Raw genomic sequence first — 10855 nt, 5'->3', positions numbered from 1 at the left:
GTAACAGCTCTGTGACGTAGCTACTACTATTATAAGTATCTTGCCTAAAGTCACATACTTTGTAGGAAAGTGATGGAGCTAGGGTTAGAACCTAATCGATCCAATTCCAGAACCGGTATTCTTAACCATGGAATCCTACTGCCTTTAAATCAGTGAAAGATGGTTTATGGGTTATGAGCCCAGACCCAACTGAGAGATATTAAGACAATGTCTGCCTTCCCAGGAACTTGGGATGGTCCTGCTAGAAGCTCATCTGGAGTCCTTCAGCCTAAGCACTCCTTTACATTTCAACAAAAATTTCAGAATATCTGGGAACACACAGGTTGAATCACTGCACATAACCTCGAGCTTATTGATGCCTGATGGAGGTGAAAGACGGGTCTGTGTCACCTAAACAGACAGAAGATGGAAGACTTCTCTGTTTATTTTGATAAATGTAAATGAATTCAATTACTTGTCAAAATGTTATCAAGACCCCAATGAAATGAGCTCCTTTTTTTTCTTTTCAGGGTGAAAGGAATGAAGAAGGAGAGAAATGAATGCTCAAGACAGACTGCTTTGATTTGAAATGAAAACAAACAACTTTAGAGGGAAAAAAAGGCTTTCATTATTTGGGAGACCTTGGCATTCTTGCAGATACATTCATGAATTAATCATTAAAATCCTGAAATGTGGAATAAATCATGTGGTTTCAATGCCAGCCCACAATAAAGAGACCTCAAATAGTTATTAAGACACAGCACTCTACACTGCTGCTGCCTAGAATGACTTTTCTACAGGAATAAAGTGAATGCTGTGTGTGTGTGTGTGCGTGTGTGTGTGTGTGTGCGTGCGTGCGTGTGTGTGTGTGTGTGTGTGTGTGTAAGGCAGCCCTGGGGTCCCAAGCTGGAACCGTGTGCAAGCCAGCTCCAACCGTGTGTCACCACATATTAACGCTATTTAATATCTGCTAATGGAATTGTTCTGTCTGCCGTCGACAGCAGGATCAAAAGAGGGCCATGCATCTTTTAAATTATTAGCACTAATTAGGCAAATCAAAGAGGAGGAGGGCAAAGAGACCCGAGAATGCATTAGAAGGAAAGCAAGGGGATCACTACCTACCTCATACTGTCAGGATGGAGGTACCAAACAGCCAATTAGTGCTGAAGACCCTTCCGGAGTGGCGAGAGAATGAGCAGGGCTGACCCGTTAAAAGCAGGATGGCTTCATTACAGGGACTCCCTAATTAAAATGTAAAGGTTGCTGATTATTGCATAATTAAATAAAGAGGCAGGCGGTAGGAGCCAGCTATCTAGGGGTCTCTAGGTCTCCTGGTATTAACACCACCTAATGGCCTCCGCCGTGGCCCTGCTACAAGGGAAGCTTGCAGCTGTCCATGGTCCTGACAAACGCCTGACTTCTAAAAGGCCTGTACGAGCCAAAGTGCTTCAAAAGGGCTTTTCTCCTCATCACCTGGCTACCCCATTACCAATCCTGAGAATCGTCTGATTTTCTTTAGAATCCGTTTTCAAACTAATTACTCAGGGGAAAGAAAAGATGGGAGGTGGACAGTAGAAGAGCCACCACACCTAATTAACTCCCAGCCACTACAATCTAAATATAAAGTTACTGAAGCTGAGGCTGTCTCCTGTTGATGTAACCTTAGCCCTCTCGTTTTTACTTGCCAGGCAGAAACACTATTTCCTCAAGAGCTTGACTGGCAGCTAATCTCAGGTTTGACACAGAACCTAATGCTGCTAAGCATAGTGCTGTGTCTATTCAGAATATTTGCAGGTGTGAGACGGTGACAGGTAGTGGACCAGATATACCAGTCCCAGACCATGAAAGAAGCACCTTTTAATATCAGAGGCTGGGTATGATGAGCTCCTGAGGAAGTCATGCTACAAGAGTCTTACCTGCTTGGACCTTTAGGAGCGATGTGATTTTAATTTTGCACCCTCAGGCTTTCTTATCTACTCTTTTCCTTCTCTGTATCCTCTCTGGTTTCCTCTCTCCTCTTTATTCCTTTATTCCTCTCTCCTTTCTTCCTTATCTTCTCTCTGATAGTTCTACTTCCGCTTCTCTTTCTTCCTCCCAGCTCTCTTCTTTCTCTGTCTCTATTCTCCCTTCTTTCATGCCCTGCCTCCCGCTATCATATTGCCACCATAACTAGAACAAATGTACTTTTCATTCACTCACTCTTTGATTTGTATCTGTAGATTCCTTGGCTTGGCTCCTTTTCATTAGAATGATCCAAATTACCATCAGCTCCGCCAGCAACCTTGAACAAAGGCTTGAATGATCTTTGAAAGGAGATTTCCATCCTCAGGTACCTTGACAGAAAAGAGGCACATGAGTTAGTGTGAGCCTGGCTGCAGTAACAAACAGACCCAATCATGTCATGATTCAATAGAATTTTATTTTACTAGATAAAATAGAAATAAGCAGTCTATTTTATTTATGATAAATAAACATCACCGTCCATATAACAGTCCCAGGTAGGTCCAGGTTAGGAAGCGGGCTCTTTTCCTCACGGTTATTCAAAGACACAGGCTAAGAGTGGCTATGACATCTTCAAGTGATGACTTCTAAGACAACTAGAAAGGAAATAAGTGAACAGTGAGAGTGGGGGGAGGCGAGACCTGGAAGGGCCACATGCTGCTTCCACTCTCGCTCCATTGACCAGAATGCAGTCACATGATCACATATAACTGTAAGGAATCCTGGGAAATATCTTAAACCATGGACCATAAAGAGGATAAAACCGATATTTTTACCATTTAGCAGTCTCTGCCAAATGAGAAATGGGACAGGTGGTGAGAAAAAGTCATAGGCAGAGAAATTAAGATTGAACCAAGAGCTATGTCCACACAACAAACAAGCAAGACTTGCCACAAAACTTGTCCTAGGAAAGGGTGGTAGACAGAGTTAAATAGCCAAAGGGCCACTTCTGACCAATCAGGGTGCTCTGAAGGGCATGGGCCTTGGTTTTAGGATCAGACAGACATGGAATTAAATCCAGATTCACCTCTTTCTAAGCAATGTGACCTTGAACAAGGCATTTCAGTGAGGCTTGTTTCATCATCTTGAAGATGAGAGAAAAATCATGCTTGCTTTCTATACGGCGTACCTGAAGATTACACCTTATCAGAGACGCTAAAGTATTAACATTGCCGCCTGGCACATAGGAAGTACTCAATAGATGGTAACTGTCGAGACTGTTACTATGCCCACCACTGCTGCCCTAGTATTGTTCTTACAGTCCCTTCTTCTTCATGGAGGGTCCCTAATCCTTCCCCCACCTAATCTAAGTCCCATCTTCTCCATGAAGTTTTTCCCTTCTATATAGTTCCCAATGACTTGCTTAAAATCTTTGCCACCCAATTGAGCACTTTATAAAGTTGTCCCACTATGAATGCAAGCTACACGAGGTTCAGGGCATTATTTATCTTGTTTATTTGATGGATCCCAGAGCCTACTACAGTGTCTGGCATATGACAGTTGTTCACTATTATTATTCTTGAATGAGTATTCAATGGTTATGAGATACACTCATGTCAAAGAGCCTGATGCATGCCCTTTAGAGACACAGAATTATATTGCTTTGAGGTTATTCTCTAATTTTCCGTGTCAGTTAGTCTTGTCGTCCTGATGAAATTGAATTCACAGGTAGTCAGAATGATCTTTTTAAAATGTAAATTGGATCCTTTCATTCCTCTGCTTGACCCCCTCCAATGACTTCTCATCACCCTTAAAATAAAACCCAAACTCCTCTTTGCAGCTTACAGGGCCCTGCAAGACCTGACCCTACCCTCCTATTTTTCTTCTGTTTTTCTTCTCCATCACCACCCTTGAGCCCACAGACCTTCTTTCTGTTCCTTTAATACACCAAGATTTTTCCCATCTCACAGACTTTGTACTAATTATCCCCTATTCCTGAGATACTTTCCCTAAGGATATTCTCAAACCTCTCATCATTCAGGTCTCAGCTCAAACATTACCCTTCAGAGAGGTCTTCTCTGGCAACACTGTATCAATTAACTGTCCTTCCATCAATCACTCACCCTCTTGGGTTAGATTCTCCGGGAGACGGACTCTGAGTTGGAGACCTGTTTGCAGAAAGTCTAGAGGAGCTGCTCTTGGGAGCAGCACTTGTGGGGCGGGGGTGAAGAAAACGGGACTGAGCAGAGAGAGAAGTTAAGCTGAGATATATTCACAACAAAGCTCTCAACGGAGTCCACTGAGAGCCCTGGAGTGGGGTGGCCCTTCACAGCTGCCCTAACCTGAGCCAAGGGGGTCATTGGATGAAGGCTACCCTTGTGAAGGAGACATGAACTTGGGGAAAGCAGCTCTCTCGTGGAGGGAATTTTCCAGAGAATGATTCGGCTGAGAGCTGTCAGCCACCAACACTCCCAGCAAGGGAGGGAATGAGTGCCTGTGCCCGAAAGGAAATAGGAGGTGGCACCTCATCGGGTCGGCTACATTCCGCCCCTTGTGCTGCTCAGATCTTGTTTCTTCCCTCGCTCAGTTCTGTGAACAGCTCCTCTGGGATTGTTTGGGTTCTTTTTCTGGGCAAACTTACGAGAGGATTAGTGGGATGAACCCAGTCCCCAACATGCAGCTACCCTCATGGTCACACTTCTCTCCTACCCATTCTGGATCCCCCGGCCATGAAAATAACCATGCTGGTCTTCGTGGCTTACCTGGTAAAGAGGTCTGAGCCACTGTCACCGTGTCCTTCTCGAGCCATGGCTGCTGCATTTACCATTTACTGACAAAATTGGGCAAGAAATGCTTCCATGGATCCCCTAAATGACAAATATACTGTTCCCTGCCCCCACCGATCAATAGCAGCCTACTCCTAATGATGGCCAGTCAATTACCAGGAGCCTCACGTGACCAGGTGGCAGCCACAGCTTAAGGTGTAAAGTATGGGACTCACGCTGCGGCCTCATGGGCAGCGCTCCTCGTAGGAACCAGGAGTCTAAGCCCACAGAGCCCAGAGTTGCTGAATAAGCACCTCAGCTACGAAGAGAGACTTTGGGGTAACACTCCACAAACTCCATTACACAGTGTGTCGCACAAAACCCTGCTTTATTTCCTCACATCGCACACTTCTCACGTTCTGCGATGATCTTGTTCATTTTTCTGGTGCGTTGTCTGTCTCTGGCTCCAGATGGAAGGGCTTGTTCAAGCCCATGTCTCGATGCCTAACACAGTGCCTGCCTCAGAGCGGATGCTCGGTGACTGTTTGTTGAGTGAATGAACTGAGTGGCACAGTTGTAAGTCCTCCAGGACAGGCTGCTTCCTGCGGTTCTCGGAGCACCGAGCAGGGACAGCAGAGAACACTGGACTCACTGCCCCACCCCCTCTCACAGGGTCACAGAGTCGCTCAGGACTCTTGGAATGCCGGAGCCTCCCTAATCCAATCACAGGCTATTTTTAGCCTCTTGTTTCCTCACTGGTCTATTAAGGTGATCAGAAGAGGCTGGCGACCTGGGGCTTGCAGTGGCTCTGAAGAAAAACCAATCTTTCTCTCTCTGGAAAACCCTAGGAGGTGTCCTCTACACCAGGCACCAGCGTGACACCTGCCCAAGCTGTTTTAGCAGAGAGCTGTCTGATTCCATATTTTTAGTTTTCTGGCTGGAGGTTCCTGTGGAAGTGATTATTGAGGAAAACACAGGAGCCAGGGTCTCTCCTCCCTCCCACAGACACACAAACACGAGCTTTTCCCTCTCCTTCCACGGTTCTCTCTTCTCTCATTAGATGACATTCCAGGGCCTTAGAAGATTTCTCTGGTGCAGCCTCTGAGGGGCCCCTTCCAGCTAATTAGATCGTGAGCTGGAAGGCCGACTACGGGCTGCTTTAATAATCTGCTATTCAGGGCTTAACAAGCTCATCTGGTTTGACCACTGGAGAGGAAATTCTTTTCTTCTTTAAAGAGAGAGACAGGGAGGAAGAGCAAGTGAGGAAGAGGTTTTCTCCTTGAGATTCTGTCAGCGCAAAGGACAGATGTAATGATGCCCTTCCCACGGAGGTTTTAGAGGGGTCTGCGTGTAGCCTGGAAAGATGACTCTAAATCACTGGCTGTAACCCTTCTCAATTATGGCACTGTCGTGAGTCCCCTGAGAGGAAAGGAAGGAGAGAAGGACCGTCCTTTTAGAGGTGAGCAGAAACCTTGGAGAGTCAGACTAGTGCAATGGCTCTGAAATCAGAGTGGCCACCCCCCTGACCGGATGTGCAACCTGTCATCCAGGGATTTGAAACATCTTGGATATGAGACCTAGCTCTACCACTTCCGGCTGTGGCCTTCAACAAGTCCCCTAATTGTGTAAACCTCACTGCCCTCTTCTGTAAAACAAGAATAATAATAATTAATAATACCCTCTAGGTGTGTTCAGAGAATTCAGTTAGAAAATAAATGTAAAGTGCTAAGCACAGTGCCAGGAATATAAGTGCTCAAAAATGGTAGCTACTATTACTATATTTCTAATCTGTAAAATGGGGCTATTAATAGAATCTGCCTCCCGGGGTTTGCTGTAAGGTTTAAATGAGATGATATATGTGGTGATTTGAACAGGGTCTGGCACAGCATGGGTCTCAGTCAGCTGGGGCCGCCACAGACTGGGTGGCTCACACACAGAAATGTGTTCCTCACAGTCCCGGAGGCTGGAAAGGCCAAGATCAAGGTTCGAGCAGGGTTTGATTCCTGGTGAGAGCTCTCCTCCTGGCTTCTTGCTGCGTCCTCACATGGCTGGGCACGGGGGGTGTAACATCGCCCTCTGGTGTCTCTTCTATAAGGATATTTGTCCTGTTGAATTCAGGACTCACCCTTATACCTTAGTTAACCTTGATTACCTCCCAAAGACTCTGTCTCCAAATAGTCACATTGAGGGCTGGGCTTCAGCATGTGAATTGGGGCGGAGGGGGCCAGGGGTGAAGAGAACAATTCAGTCCCCTGCAGCAGGTACTCAATAAACATTAGTAGCTGTAGTTATTACTTTATTATTATTATTATTATTATTATTATTATTATTATTATTATAGCCCAAGGAATTGTCCCAGTGCTGGGATCAAAGTGACATGTCAAGTCTGCCAATTCAGCAATACTGGCACAGGATTCTCTCAGTCACTGACTGGCTTCCAGCAAACGCCCTTGCTGTTCAGATCCACGCTTGCGCTCCTCAGCTGAGCCTGGCATGGTGGGCTCTGTGTCCAAAGCCCCACACCCACCGTGCCATGTCTGCGCACCTCTCCCCACTTTGTAGGTTTCAGCCTCGAATGGCCCACCCTGGCATCTCCTCTTTCCCTTGGGCTATGGAGATGTTTTGCGTCCTCGGAAGAGGTCTGTTGAGTTCCTGGGAGCTCACTTCTCCCTGTGGTCAAGACGCCTTTGAGGTGTAATTTACACTCCAGGGTTCACCCATGAGATCAGGCTGAAGACGTCCTCCACAGGACTTTGTCTAAAACGGCACACTTGCTCAGCGGCTTCTCCTTCCTGGACCTCCCTCCCTCATCCCTGACCAGGTCCTCCTGGGAGCACTTCCTTGACAAATCTCTCGGACTCAAGTGCTCATCTCAGAGTCTGCTCCTGGGGAGCCCCATCGAGACAGCAGCGCAGCCCTCAGGCCATCCGTGACGCTGCCCCAGCCCTCTAAGCACTTTTACAGGAATTAACCCAGTAAGTCCTCATGACCACCCCCTGAGCTAGGTGTTTCAATGACCCCGTTCTGCAGATAAGGACACGTGATATAAGAAAAGGTCAAGGGGCCGGCCCGGTGGCTCAGGCGGTTAGAGCTCCATGCTCCTAACTCCGAAGGCTGCTGGGTCGATTCCTACATGGGCCAGTGGGCTCTCAACCACAAGGTTGCAAGTTCAATTCCTCGAGTTGCGGGATGGTGGGCTCCGCCCCCTGCAACTAAGATTGAACACAGCACCTTGAGCTGAGCTGCCGCTGAGCTCCCGGATGGCTCAGTTGGTTGGAGCGCATCCTCTCAACCACAAGGTTGCCGGTTCAACTCCCACAGGGGATGGTGGGCAGCGCCCCCTGCAACTAGAAAAATGGCAACTGGACCTGGAGCTGAGCTGCGCCCTCCACAACTAAGACCGAAAGGACAACAACTTGACTTGGAAAGAAAAGTCCTGGAAGTACTCACTGTTCCCCAATAAAGTCCTGTTGCCCTTCTATAAAATCTTAAAAAAAAGAAAGAAAGAAAAGGTCAAGTAACTTGCCCAACATCACACACAGCACACAGCTGGTGCGTGACAGTCACATGTCGCATGATTCGTCTCTTCCTGCCATTCTCTTGACCGATTCCTTGCCTACATGTGAACGCTTCAAGGCAGGAACTCCTACTGGCACCTTAGCAGTTTTCTTAGAAGGTAGCACCCATCAGGGGGTTGAGAAATAGAGAAGTGAACGAAGGAATGAATGAATGAGTGAATGAATGAATTATTTCACAGTGGAGACACTGCCCTGGCTCAGGCTGCACTGAGCTACTCCTCAAGGAACCGTCAGACCCAGGTACACAAATACCATAACCGCCAACGTGTACCACGACCTGAACACAGTCCAGGAGCTGCTCCAGACCTTAAGTGCATGGGTGCTATGAATCCTCAAGACTGTCTCTGAGGTGTCACCCTACAGACTGAGAAACTGAAGTACAGAGTAGCCAACAAGTTGCCCAAGGCCGCACGGTGAGTAAGGAGCAGAGCGGGGATTGAAACTTCATCTGTCTGGTTCTAGAGCATGTGTTCCTATCTCTATCACGGCTTCGGACAATGCTCATTTATGATGAAAACGGGTTTTGGTTTTGGTAAGAGTTAAACGTCATTCAAAAGACAGATAAGATCGATGCTAGGTAGACAAATACATAGATACGTAGATACATAGACACATAGGTATGGATAGCTAGAAAGATAGATAGATGACAGATAACCGGACAGCAGTCTGGTGAACAAAGAAAGGTATAAATCCAGATATCATAATTGTGGTTAAACCCAAGTGCCACGGGATATATGGAAACTGGTTTGTTGCCTTGTGCCATCCACTGGGAACAAAGGGCTGCTCCAATTGCAGGACCGGATCACACATTCCCTGTCAGCACCCCTCTCCCCACGCTGCCCCACACCCACCCGGCGGGGGCCAGGTGCTCACTGCCCTTAGAGGCAGCCGTGCTGGCTGTGGGCACCTCTGGCTGTGAAATGATCCTGGGGTCTTCCAAGGAGCCTGCTTCCTGAAGGATCCCTCCTGTGGGGCACATATGTCTGTCTGTGTGTTGAAATGTGGGCGTCATTCACCTGTGTTTTGTTCCAGATGTCCTGCCTAGGACCGGTCACACACAGAGAAACATGATGCAGGTCTCTGCTCCCTGTCCGTGAAGCCGGATCTTGGGAAATGTGTGTGTGCATTTCAGACAGCCTTCTGTAGCTTGAGGACAGTGGGGTGGCGCCCCTGGCCATTGGCACTTGGACGTTGGTCCCTGGTCCCCGTTCTACCTCTCCCGAGGCTCCCATTTCACTCAGGGCGTCCTCTCGGTGAGATCGTCAGCAGCTGTCACAGTCACTGGGCTGGGCTTACACTTCATTTCTCAGTCTGTTAAGTTTTAATGCTTTTGTGTTTGGTGGAGGGAATGGCTTCTCCTTGTGGCTGTGAGGGTGGTTTCCATCTTCTCATCTTCTCATCCTCTACACAGATACCTACAGCTCATACGCATTCCCTGCATGCAGTGGGTTCCTGGATCAGCCCTGTGGCTTACTGAAGCGGGGCAGACTCTCAAAGCACAGAAGCCTTCCTAACCACTGACTCCCCGGGTGCCTTTTGTGCCTGGAGACCCCGGCTCCCTCAATCCACACTGGGACTCAAGGAATCAAGGCGTCACCCTTGACTCTTCCCTTTCTCTGCCCCCGACAGTCCATCCACCATCCGGTCCTACTGGTTTGTCCTCCAAAACATATTTCAGATCTATGCACGTGCCTGCAGCTCTACCACCAGCTCTTCCCTGGACTGCGGCAAACAGCTCCCTCAGCGGTCCTCCGCTTCTGCTGCCATTCCTACTCACTCCTATCCACAAAGCACAACCAGAGGAGCTTTTTAAATTATAAACTGGCTCCTGTAACATCTGGCCCCTGCAGAAGCCCGTCAGTGGCTCCCCACACACGTTTCTCACCATGGTCCACGAGTCCCGGGGGACCTGGCCCTGCCCAGCTCTTCGACGGTCAGCGATACCACGAACCCTCTGTGCATCGCCGTCCAGCCACGCTCTGTCGGGGTTCTCCCAGAGCAGACCTCCAAATAGATCATTTGAGATGATCCCAGAAAGCGTTGTGAGGGAGTGGGGAAAGTGTGACAGAGCACATGAATAAGTGGATCACCTCTGTGGACAACTGGGGCTCAGCTCTGCTGGGGACCCCCTTGTGGACATGCCTCGGAGGTGTCTCCGCACAGAGTGAGGAAGCTAGGGAGTTTACCCACCACGTCCCATCCCTCACTGTTGAGCAGCGTCCTGGGGACATCAGTTCCAGCCCCCTGGCAGGGTGCACATCTGGCAGAGAACACTTAGGCAGGAAGACGCAGGAAGCCATCCATGCCTACCTGGCTAGAACGGGGAACATGGTTGAACTTCAGCAGCATCTCCCCCTTCAGGACTACTCCGCGTGTGGTCCCTGGACCAACTACCACCCACAAAACGGAAAGTCTGTGATGAGATGAGGAGCCTGGGCAAGAACGGTGACCAGCTATGTCACTCAGCGTGCTGCTTAGTTCCACTGACATTGTTTTCCATAGCAAGACTTTCTCAGTGAAGGAAATAGTGCGTTACTGTACATCTGGGGCAAGCTCCTGGCCGTGTCACACCCCGGCCGTGTCACAGCCTGC

This window comes from Rhinolophus ferrumequinum, chromosome 15 (assembly GCF_004115265.2).
Source record: "Rhinolophus ferrumequinum isolate MPI-CBG mRhiFer1 chromosome 15, mRhiFer1_v1.p, whole genome shotgun sequence".
Lineage (NCBI taxonomy): Eukaryota > Metazoa > Chordata > Mammalia > Chiroptera > Rhinolophidae > Rhinolophus > Rhinolophus ferrumequinum.
This window is presented reverse-complemented; position numbering follows the sequence as displayed.